The 9,392-nt window shown below is 50.6% G+C and overlaps 3 non-coding genes across 3 annotated transcripts; 2 read left to right on the top strand and 1 right to left on the bottom strand.

Moving 5' to 3' along the window:
- Positions 1-1,418: 1,418 nt before the first annotated feature.
- On the top strand, positions 1,419-1,534 carry LOC115640331. The gene has a single exon (XR_003997862.1). It is a non-coding gene; the product is annotated as a U5 spliceosomal RNA (small nuclear RNA).
- A 1,497-nt stretch (positions 1,535-3,031) lies between these two features.
- LOC115640330 lies at positions 3,032-3,228 on the top strand. The gene has a single exon (XR_003997861.1). It is a non-coding gene; the product is annotated as a U2 spliceosomal RNA (small nuclear RNA).
- Positions 3,229-8,599: 5,371 nt separating this feature from the next.
- TRNAQ-CUG lies at positions 8,600-8,671 on the bottom strand. The gene has a single exon. It is a non-coding gene; the product is annotated as a tRNA-Gln (tRNA).
- Between the last annotated feature and the right edge of the window lie 721 nt (positions 8,672-9,392).

Raw genomic sequence — 9,392 nt, 5'->3', positions numbered from 1 at the left:
CGGGGGAGGGGGGGTGCGGGGCCTGGAAGACATGACTTATGAGGAGAGGCTGAGGGAACTGGGATTGTTTTGTCTGCAGAAGAGAAGAATGAGGGTGGATTGATCGCTGCTTCCAACTACCTGAAAGGGGGTTCCAAAGAGGATGGATCTAAACTGTTCTCAGTGGTACCAGATGACAGAACAAGGAGCAATGGTCCCAAGTTGTGGTTGGGAAGGTGGCGGTTGGATATTAGGAAAACCCTTTTTCACGAGGAGGATGGTGAAGCATTGGAATGGGTTCCCTATTCCAATGGAGGTGGTGGAATCTCCTTCCTTAGAGGTTTTCAAGGTCAGGCTTGACAAAGCCCTGGCCGGGATGATTTAGTTGGGGATTGGGTTGGACTAGATGACCTCCTGAGGTCCCTTCCAACCCTGAGGCCTGGTCCACACTACAGCGTTAAATCGATTTAAACAGCGTTAAATCGATTTAATGTTGTACCCGTCCACACTACAAGGCACTTTAAATCGATTTTAAGGGCTCTTAAAATCGATTTCTGTACTCCTCCCCAACGAGAGGAGTAACCCTGAAATCGATATTACTATATCGATTTAGGGTTAGTGCGGACGGAAATTGAAGTTATTGGTCTCATTCTTTTACTGTAGCTACCCAGAGTGCACCGCTCTGGAAATCGATGGTAGCCTAGGACCATGGACGCACACCACCGAATTAATGTGCCCTAGTGTGGACGCGTAAAATCGATTTTATAAAACCGGTTTTAATAATTTCGATTTTATGCTGTAGTGTAGACGTAGCCTGAGAGTCCATGATTTTTAAGCTGTTCCCGTGCATCAGGGCGAGCTGCAGCTCAGTGAACTCCAAGGATCTGAGGCGAGCTACTTTGCAGCAGAGGCAGACCAAGCAGCAGGTACAACGCGGGGTCGCACCCCGGCCGGCAGATAGAATCTCATGTCCGAGATCCCACCTCCTGTTCCTTGGCAAAGTGTGTGCTGTTGCTCCGGATTTTAGCTGTGGGCCAAGTGCCCTCTGCCTTCTTGTCCGGGCTCCATCCTCCATGCGCCTGGGCATCAGCGGGTCTCTCTCAGGAGAGCAACTTCCCCACCCTCGCCGCATCCCAATCTCCGCCCAGCTGGGGAAGGAGCAGAGGCAGCCCGGAGAAAAGACTCCTTTGAGCACCGGAGACGGCCGGAGCATCTTATTTGCATACCCACAGTGCACTGCGCACAGCGAAGCGAGTCCCTGGTCAAGGGGCTAGTTTTACTCCCTGTGTCCCCGGTTCCCATGATCCAACTCGGGCTGTCAATCGGTTCAATTCCATTTCCTCTAAAAGCTCTGCGGTTTAGCGGGCTGTGAGAGTACTCACCCTGACTTGTGGTAGCATACGCGGTTGCCCCGGCAGCGCCTCTGCCCTGTCTTGTATGTACTCTGTTTTCTCTTCAGTTCGTATAAATCTTTCGTCTTTTACTAAAGATTTCCGTGGAGAGGAACATTTATGAGTTTGTACCCAATTTTTTGAGGCTTTGCTTTGGTGAGGCTGTTCTCTGTTGTGAAAAGAGCAGAAGGGGGCTACCTGAACTGGTGTCAGTGGCTCAAGCTTTCCTATAAACAACTCAGAGCTCTGAAAATGACTGTTTGGGATTTTCTGTCCCGTTATTTTATTTTATTTTGAATTCATCCTGTTAGTGAAATGGCTTTTTATCTAGCAGGGGACATTTTTGTGATGGGTATTCTGCTGGCTCTTTGGTTTTGGAAGTTTTTGGTTATCACGGTTGAAGAGCAGCAAATAAATGCGGTGTTGTTTGTGTTAAGGTTTGGTTTGTCCTAAGAATGTATGGTTTGGAGTAATTTGTAACTCTGTGGTTAGTTATTGGCAACAGCTTGTTATAGGGCCCCTGAGTTGAAAGGCTGCTCTTGCAGATTTTAGTTTGTCGTTGCTGGAAGGTCAGTTAAAGAGCTGCTTTCTTAATCTAGTCCGTGAGGGTTCTTACACCGCCCTCCTTGATATACCTTCCAGAAGGTAATTGCATGGTTTCCCTCGTCTCCCCACAGAAGAGAAATAGTCCATCCCTTTCCTGTTGGGAAAACACCAGTGTTTTCAAACCTTTTGCCCAGATGAGGGATAGTTCATAGGAGGAGGTTGTGGCCCTTTGAGTCAGATTCCTACCTAGCGTTTAAGGCCAGAAGGAATCAGCCGATCACCTCAGGGGGACTAAGGGGCACCAATGCCCCAAATAGTGAGGAATTGCTTTGATGCAATTGACTGTATGTTTGAGATAGTTCGGTGGGAAGGAGCAGAAAAGAGCATCGGGGCTGCAGAATAGCACTTGCATAGGCTTTCTTTGCCCTGGTTTGCTGTAAGAGTTAGGGTCCACACTACAGCGTTAAATCCATTTAAACAGCGTTAAATCGATTTAACGCTGTACCCGTCCACACTACAAGGCACTTAAAATCGATTTTAAGGGGTCTTAAAATCGATTTCTGTACTCCTGCTCAATGAGAGGAGTAACCCTAAAATCGATATTACTATATGGATTTAGGGTTAGTGTGGACGGAAATCGAAGTTATTGGTCCCATTCTTTTACTGAGCTACCCAGAGTGCACCGCTCTGGAAATCGATGGTAGCCTGGGACCATGGACGCATACCCCTGAAATAATGTGCCCCAGTGTGGATGCGTAAAATCAATTTTATAAAACCTGTTTTATAAAATCGATTTTATTAATTTCGATTTTACTCTGTAGTGTGGACGTGGCCCCGAGAAATTGGTAGTCACAGGTCAGTAGGTGGCTTTATGGAAATTAGGAGTCTAGAGAGGAAACCAGCGAGAGGAAGGCGTCTGCAAGACTTGTCTGTCTTTGAACAGAATTGTGTGTTAAGGGTTCTTGCTTTGAATTCTTCCACTGGAGTCATTTCGGGGAAGTGAGTCTCACGTAGAGTTCCCTAGTTACGGTGTTTGTTGTGTGTCTGGGAGCTCGTCCTGGTGAGGTAGAAATGGGTGGGTGCAGGGGTGTGCGTGCCTGCGTGGCAGCATCAGTATTGTATCTCTGCTTCCTGGAACAAAGATTGAAGCATAGTGTCTGTTCTTATCAGTTTAATCTCTGCTAGGTTCTTGATGTGGGGACTGTATATTAACTTGGTTTTTCAAAAAGAGAAGGGTTAGAGAAGAAACTTGTTTTGTCTTCCCCATGCATTGACCTGGTATTGTAGTGTCTCCAAGAACAGTGTATCTCCTTTAGGGGAGAACCTTCTGGTTAGAGAAAAGAGTTGAACTGTGGTGATGGTTTTTTCAAGCAGATCTTTTTTCAATAGTAGCAAAATCTGGTGTCTTTAGCATTTTTGTTTCTTTATGATAAACACCAATACAGTTATGGTTTCTTGGAAGTGTTTTGTGAGTCTGCAGATGTGAGAGGTTCTTCTTTCTCTGGTTAGAGAATTATTTAAGAAGCTGGATTCCTTTTTTCTGCTGTGAGTCTTTTCAACAGTATGAGGGACAAATGCTTTCCAGACTCTGGGTCTCTTGGGGAGATGGTTGTTTTTTTGTTTTTGTTTTTCTTGGGGTGGGGGATTGGTAATATTTGAGATTAGGTGTATATCAACAACTGCATGACTTACACAGACTTCTCCCCACCCGACCTACGTTCTCTGTATCTTGGTTGGTAAGATCGAGACAAGGCTCTAGATATCGTGCTGCACCCGGCACACAGGGGCCCCAATCCTGATTCCCCCCCCTCGAACCTACTGTAATCTAAATGCTAAATAATAACCCTTAACTTCTCATTATTGCCACCCTCACTATTGGAAAATCCGCAAAATCACGACAGTGGCTTGCAAATCATGAGGATTCTTTTTTTTTAAAAAAATGTAATGTGGGTTCTCTAGCTTTCCCTTCCGGTTTTCTGAACCAGGCAAGCTAGAAACTTACCTTTCTAGTGCAGCCAGAGCCCCAGAGAGCAGGAGCCCCTGGCACCTGGGGCTGGCATGCAGTGGGGTTCCTCACGGTTGTGTGTTCCACACTTTGATCTCACCCACCAAGTATCAAGTGTGATCTCCTCAGGCACTAGAACAGCCTAACCATTTAGTCACAGACAGCCCCCTTGGGCACCCTGACTCTAGCTTGCTACCCAGGTGTAGTAGACGCTGCTGTAACACGCAAACTCTGTACGTCCTTTAGGGCTAACCCTAGCCCAAGAGCCGGGATCCCTTGCTTATGCTTAGAAGGTGTGCCGTCTCCCTGAAGTCCAAGCAGCATCGCAGGTGGGGACAACAGTTTCTTCCTGACAGAGTTTTTTATTCCATTCCCCCAGAGCTCAAGCTCATGGGGGCAAGTGTCTGTGCAGGTCTCTGCCTCCTCGTGGGTGTGTGAGGGGGGGCAATCAACCGAGTCTTTTGTCCACGGATGATCCACAGCGGCCTGTCTGATGTCTCAGTCAGGGCCTTCTCTTGTTGGAAAGGAGATGACGCTTCGTCTGGTAAACTAGCATTTCACACTTGGTAATGCTTCTCTCCTGACTGGTGGCGGGGTGGCGGCAAGGGGTTTACAGCTTTAGTGCCAATGCTTATAGATCACCTTACAACATGGGCTACGGCTATTATAGGTGAGAAGAATGCATGCAGCAACTCACGAGCTTGTCATAAACTCTAAACATACTTTTATAAATCTAATGCCTGTTTTAACAACAGTAACAAACAGGTGAGCAAGACTAGATTCCAGCCATGCGTTTGTCACTTTTCAGTAAGGCCTAGGGGCCTTGGCGTGAGCTGGCACCTGGTCTGCCAGTGTCAGAAGAGGATCTTCCCTCTCTTATCCCCAGGTGTCTGTACTGGGAGCAGTACTGTTAAACTTATTCATAAATGATCTGCGGAAAGGGGTAAACAGTGAGGTGGCAAAATTTGCAGATGATACAAAATTGCTCAAGATAGTTAAGTCCCAGGCAGACTGCGAAGAGCCACAAAGAGATCTGACAAACCTGGGTGACGGGACAACCAAATGGCAGATGAACATCAGTGCTGTTAAGTGCAAAGTAATGCACGTTGGAAAACATAATCCCAACTATCCCTATAAAACGATGGGGTCTAAATTAGCTGTTACCACTCGAGAAAGAGATCTGGGAGTCGTTGTGGATAGTTCTCAGAAAACATCCACTCAATGTACAGTGGAGTATTGGGAATCATTAAGAAAGGGATAGGTAAGAAGATATAAACTATCATATCGCCTCAATATCAATCCATGGTACGCCCACATCTTGAATACTGTGTGCTGATGCAGTCGCCCCAATCTCAAAAAAGATCTATTGGAATGGGAAAGATTCCGAAAAGGACAACAAAGATGCTGAGGGGATATGGACCAGCTTCCGTCTAAGAAGAGATTCATAAGATTGGGACTTTTCATCTTGGAAAAGAGACGACTAAAGGGGGATACGACGGAGGTCTATAAAACCATGACCGGTGTAGAGAAAGTAAATAAGGAAGAGTTATTTACTCCTTCTCATAACACATGAACTAGGGGGTCACCCAATGAAATTAATAGGCAGCAGGTTTAAAACAAACAAAAGGAAGTATTTCTTCACGCACCACACAGTCAATCTGTGGAACCCTTTGCCAGAGGATGTAGAGTAAGTAAATAAAAAAGAAAAAAAAGCTGTGGTTCTTCGGTGGCAGCTCAACCACACTGCTTCTTCTGTGGCAGTTCAGCGGTGAGTCCTCCCTCCCTTCCTCTTTGGTAGACATTTGGCAGCAGCTCAAGGAGTAAGACAGGGAATGGGGGACCTGCCGCTAAATTTCCGCTAAAGACCCAGACGTGCTGCCCCGATACCGGATGGGCCGTCCCTTTGAATTGGCTGCTCCAGGCACCTGCTTGCCACGCTGGTGCCTGGAGCCAGCCCTGCTCCCGTGACAAGTAGGGGCTGGTGCAGAGCATGGCAGGGCAGGGAGATGACATCTCCTCTAATAGCGGGGCCCTTTCACAGCAAGGGCAGCACCTCCCCGCAGTAGCACAGGGCCACCTACTCCTCCTGCTTTCTCCTGACACCAGCACCACCCTTCCCGGCACTGCCTCATGGCAGCATCTGCTTCCAGACTCGCACCAGAAATGGGAAGTCTGGACCGGGCCTGGCAGCAGCTGTCAGAAAATGGAAGCAGGAGACATGACCATTCCCGTTGTGCTGTGGGGTCTGTCCTGGCTGGTGGGAGATGGAGGCAGTGGACACTACCACTGCCATGGTGCTGTAGGGTTTTCAGGTGGGGTGCCCCCCCAGGTTGGGCTCCAGGGGAGGTTTGGCATCTTAAGGGACTGTGGGAGGAGGCCTTGGAGGAGGTTTGAAGACCAACAGTGAAGGGGAAGTTGGACACTGGCCAGAATACCAGAGAGACAAGGCAGGTGAGGTGATACCTGTTACTGGACCAGCTCTGGAGTCACACAGGGTCTTCTTCATGCAGGGAAAAGGTGGTCAGAGCATCACAGTTCAATAGCAGGTGGAGCGCTCTGCCCCGAACACCAGACTTTCCCCTATTTCCTGGAACAGGGGGGCTGTCCCCACTGTCCTGTAAACAGCCCCACCATGTAACCCAGAGGTGGCTGCATCTCACTCTTGGCTGCATCACCTCCTAACCGCGTCTCTCTCCCCCTTCGGGTGACCCTGCAGCACTCAGCAAACATCCACAAGATCATAGGGCACTTTGAGCACTGGGCAGGCAGGGGCCAGGCGCCCAGCCCTCCCTCCAGAGAATGGGACCCGGCACTCCCTACTTTTTACAGGGATTAAAAAGGGGCAAAGGAGGGCAAATCAGAGGAGTGGGTGGCCAGGGTCTGAGCAGGGGGTGGAAATTGACTGGTCGGGGGGTCAAGCAGCTGGAGGCAGAGTTAGGAGAGGGACTGAAGTCAAAGTCAGGGATAGGGGAAGGAACCGGAGGTCAGCCCGGAGGGAGGCGCTGCCAGAGGGTTAAACCCCGGCACAGGCAGGGGCAGAGGGGTAACAGTTATCCCGGTGGGCTGAGACTCCAGTGTTTGCAAACATGGGTGGGGGGAGCAGAGGGCTTTTTTATTTCCCCTCCCACAGGCAGCACCTCTCAGCATGGGCTTACCAGGGCTGGGCTCTTAAAGGCGCAGGCATCCCACTGCCTAGATAGTGCAGCTCCTCTCTGATGTAACCTACTCAGGTGCTGCAGTAGGAGACAATTCAGTGAAACTGGGCATTCCCTATACTCCTCCCCAATCGGGGGTCTGTGCACCCCCTTCCCCGAATTTCCCCAACACCCCCTCCCTCAGTGGTCAGGTAGTTACATGCAGCGTTGCCAACATTGTCATTGGTTGCAAATTTGAATGGAAATTGAAACGTTAACACACACTTTAAAAGCAGATACAACGTATGAAAACTACTCGTACCTGAGAAAGTCAAATAGGTTTGGAAAGTCTGGACAAAGCCGAGTTTCCTCACCCAGCTGTTGTGTTTGCTGACAATGTGGGTCCATTGGCTTCGGCAGTGTTGGCCAACCTTAGAATTTCAAATGATGATTTGTAAGCAAGGTGTGAATGAGCTCTCCCCTGGCAGCTACTGATGACCAGGGTTGGGAGGAGGCTTTGGGACCAGACTGTATTTACATGAACTCACCTACTCTGCCGAGGTATCCAGCGGACAGAGCTGGGCTGCCTCTGCTCTAGGTGCCCGGAGGAGGGAAGGTGTGTGGGGCTCCAGCCTGGGACTCTTCCTCCCTCCTGCCAAGGCCTGACTTAATCCCAGCCCTGTCACTCCTTTCTTCAAGCGCCATGTGGGCCAGAGGAAAAGTGTGGTAGGAAGCACAAGGGCCAAGCTTGTGAACATCAGGTGCAGCAGGAAGAATCCCAACTATCAGGGTAGCAAGTTCTAGAGCCCTAACCCATTGTGGAAATCCCAGCCAAAGACTTGGCTCTAGGAGTTGTGAGTCACCCAGCAGGAGGGGAAAGATTCTCTCTTACACAGCTGGAGACAGGGAAGTTGAGCTCTGGGGCGTTACCATAAGCATCGGTAGGAAGTTTGTAGAAATTTTGGTTGTGCCCAGAACCCGCCCCCCAAATTCCACCCCCACCTGCCTAAGGTTCTGGGCGGGGATTTAAGGGGGAGGTCTGGGCTTCAGATCCTGGGCTGGGGATTAAGATGCAGGAGGGGTGCAAGGTTCAGGCTTTAGGATGGAGTTTGGGTGCTGGGTGCAGGCTCTGACAGGGTTGTAGGAAGGAGTGAGAGGTGCAGGCTCTGGGGGTGGGAAGGAGTGCACCCTCTGGGAGGGAGCATAGGGCTGAGGATGAGGGATTCATGATGCAGGAGGGGGCTCAGGACTGGGGCAGAGTATCAGGGTTCAGAGGGAGCTCAGGGTTGGGGGTGTTGGAGAGGCTCAGGGCAGCCTGCAGTAGGACTCTGGGGCAGCAGTTCTGCCCAGAATCTCTCTACTCCAGCAGCAGGAGCAGGCAGGCCCATGCTGCTTTTTGTGAGGCAGGGGGAGGGGTGCCAGGGCCCAGGGGAAGAGACCCAACTCCAAATATTGCTGGAACAGGGCCCCCAGCCGTGAATATTCCTGGAGCCTGAGCACCACAAATGTATATAACCTGCTGCCTATGACCACAAGCCAACACAAGATCCCACTGAGATTTGAACTCAGATTACAGGATTCAGAGTCCTGAGTGCTGCCCATTACACCATGGGACCAGCTTAGGCTGCCTTCTCTGCACATCAGTGACCCTCATGGGGCTGGCTTGTGTAAGGGGGCTCTTGGCCCTTTACTAAAACTTAGTGTGTGTGTGGGGGGGGGTTGGTTGGCTGATACCTGAGGTTGTTCTTATTTGCTGACTTGTCCTAATTGGCTAAAACTTGACAGTGATTTCTCTAGCAAAGTCCAGTCCCTGGCCCCTTGGTCCAGACATGCTCCTTCATATCAGGCTAGGGTGACCAGATGTCAAGATGAAATATTGGGATGTGGGGGGCGGAGCAAAAAAAAATATGCCTGAGGGCCGCCCCCTACCGCCAAGCAGAAGTGGTACAACCCCATCTCCAACCAATTCTCGGCTCCAACCTCTGCTACACACCCAGCTCCTCCATCCTCTCACTCCTGGGCCCAGCCTGGGCTCCGAGCTCTGCAGCCGAGCCATGATCCGGGCCCCTCCTGCAGCTCCCGGGCAAGGGGTGAAACAGGCAGCTCCTGGCAGGAGCGTGTCCGCCCCACTTGTGTCTCCGCCCCCCGCCCACTTGGGCCCTGCCTGCTCCGTGCTGCCCCCAGCCCCACTACGCTGCCCCGCAGGCTGGAGGGCAGCAGCAGCTTCCGCGCTGCGTTCCCGGCCATGGCCATGGCCCGTGTGCAAACCTGCGGGGGAGGGGCGCAGCGTTCCCTCTCCAAGTCTGCAAGGGGAATGTGAAGTGGCCGTTCCTGTGG

Source organism: Gopherus evgoodei, unplaced genomic scaffold, assembly GCF_007399415.2.
Source record: "Gopherus evgoodei ecotype Sinaloan lineage unplaced genomic scaffold, rGopEvg1_v1.p scaffold_294_arrow_ctg1, whole genome shotgun sequence".
Taxonomy (NCBI): Eukaryota; Metazoa; Chordata; order Testudines; family Testudinidae; genus Gopherus; species Gopherus evgoodei.
This window is presented reverse-complemented; position numbering and strand designations above follow the sequence as displayed.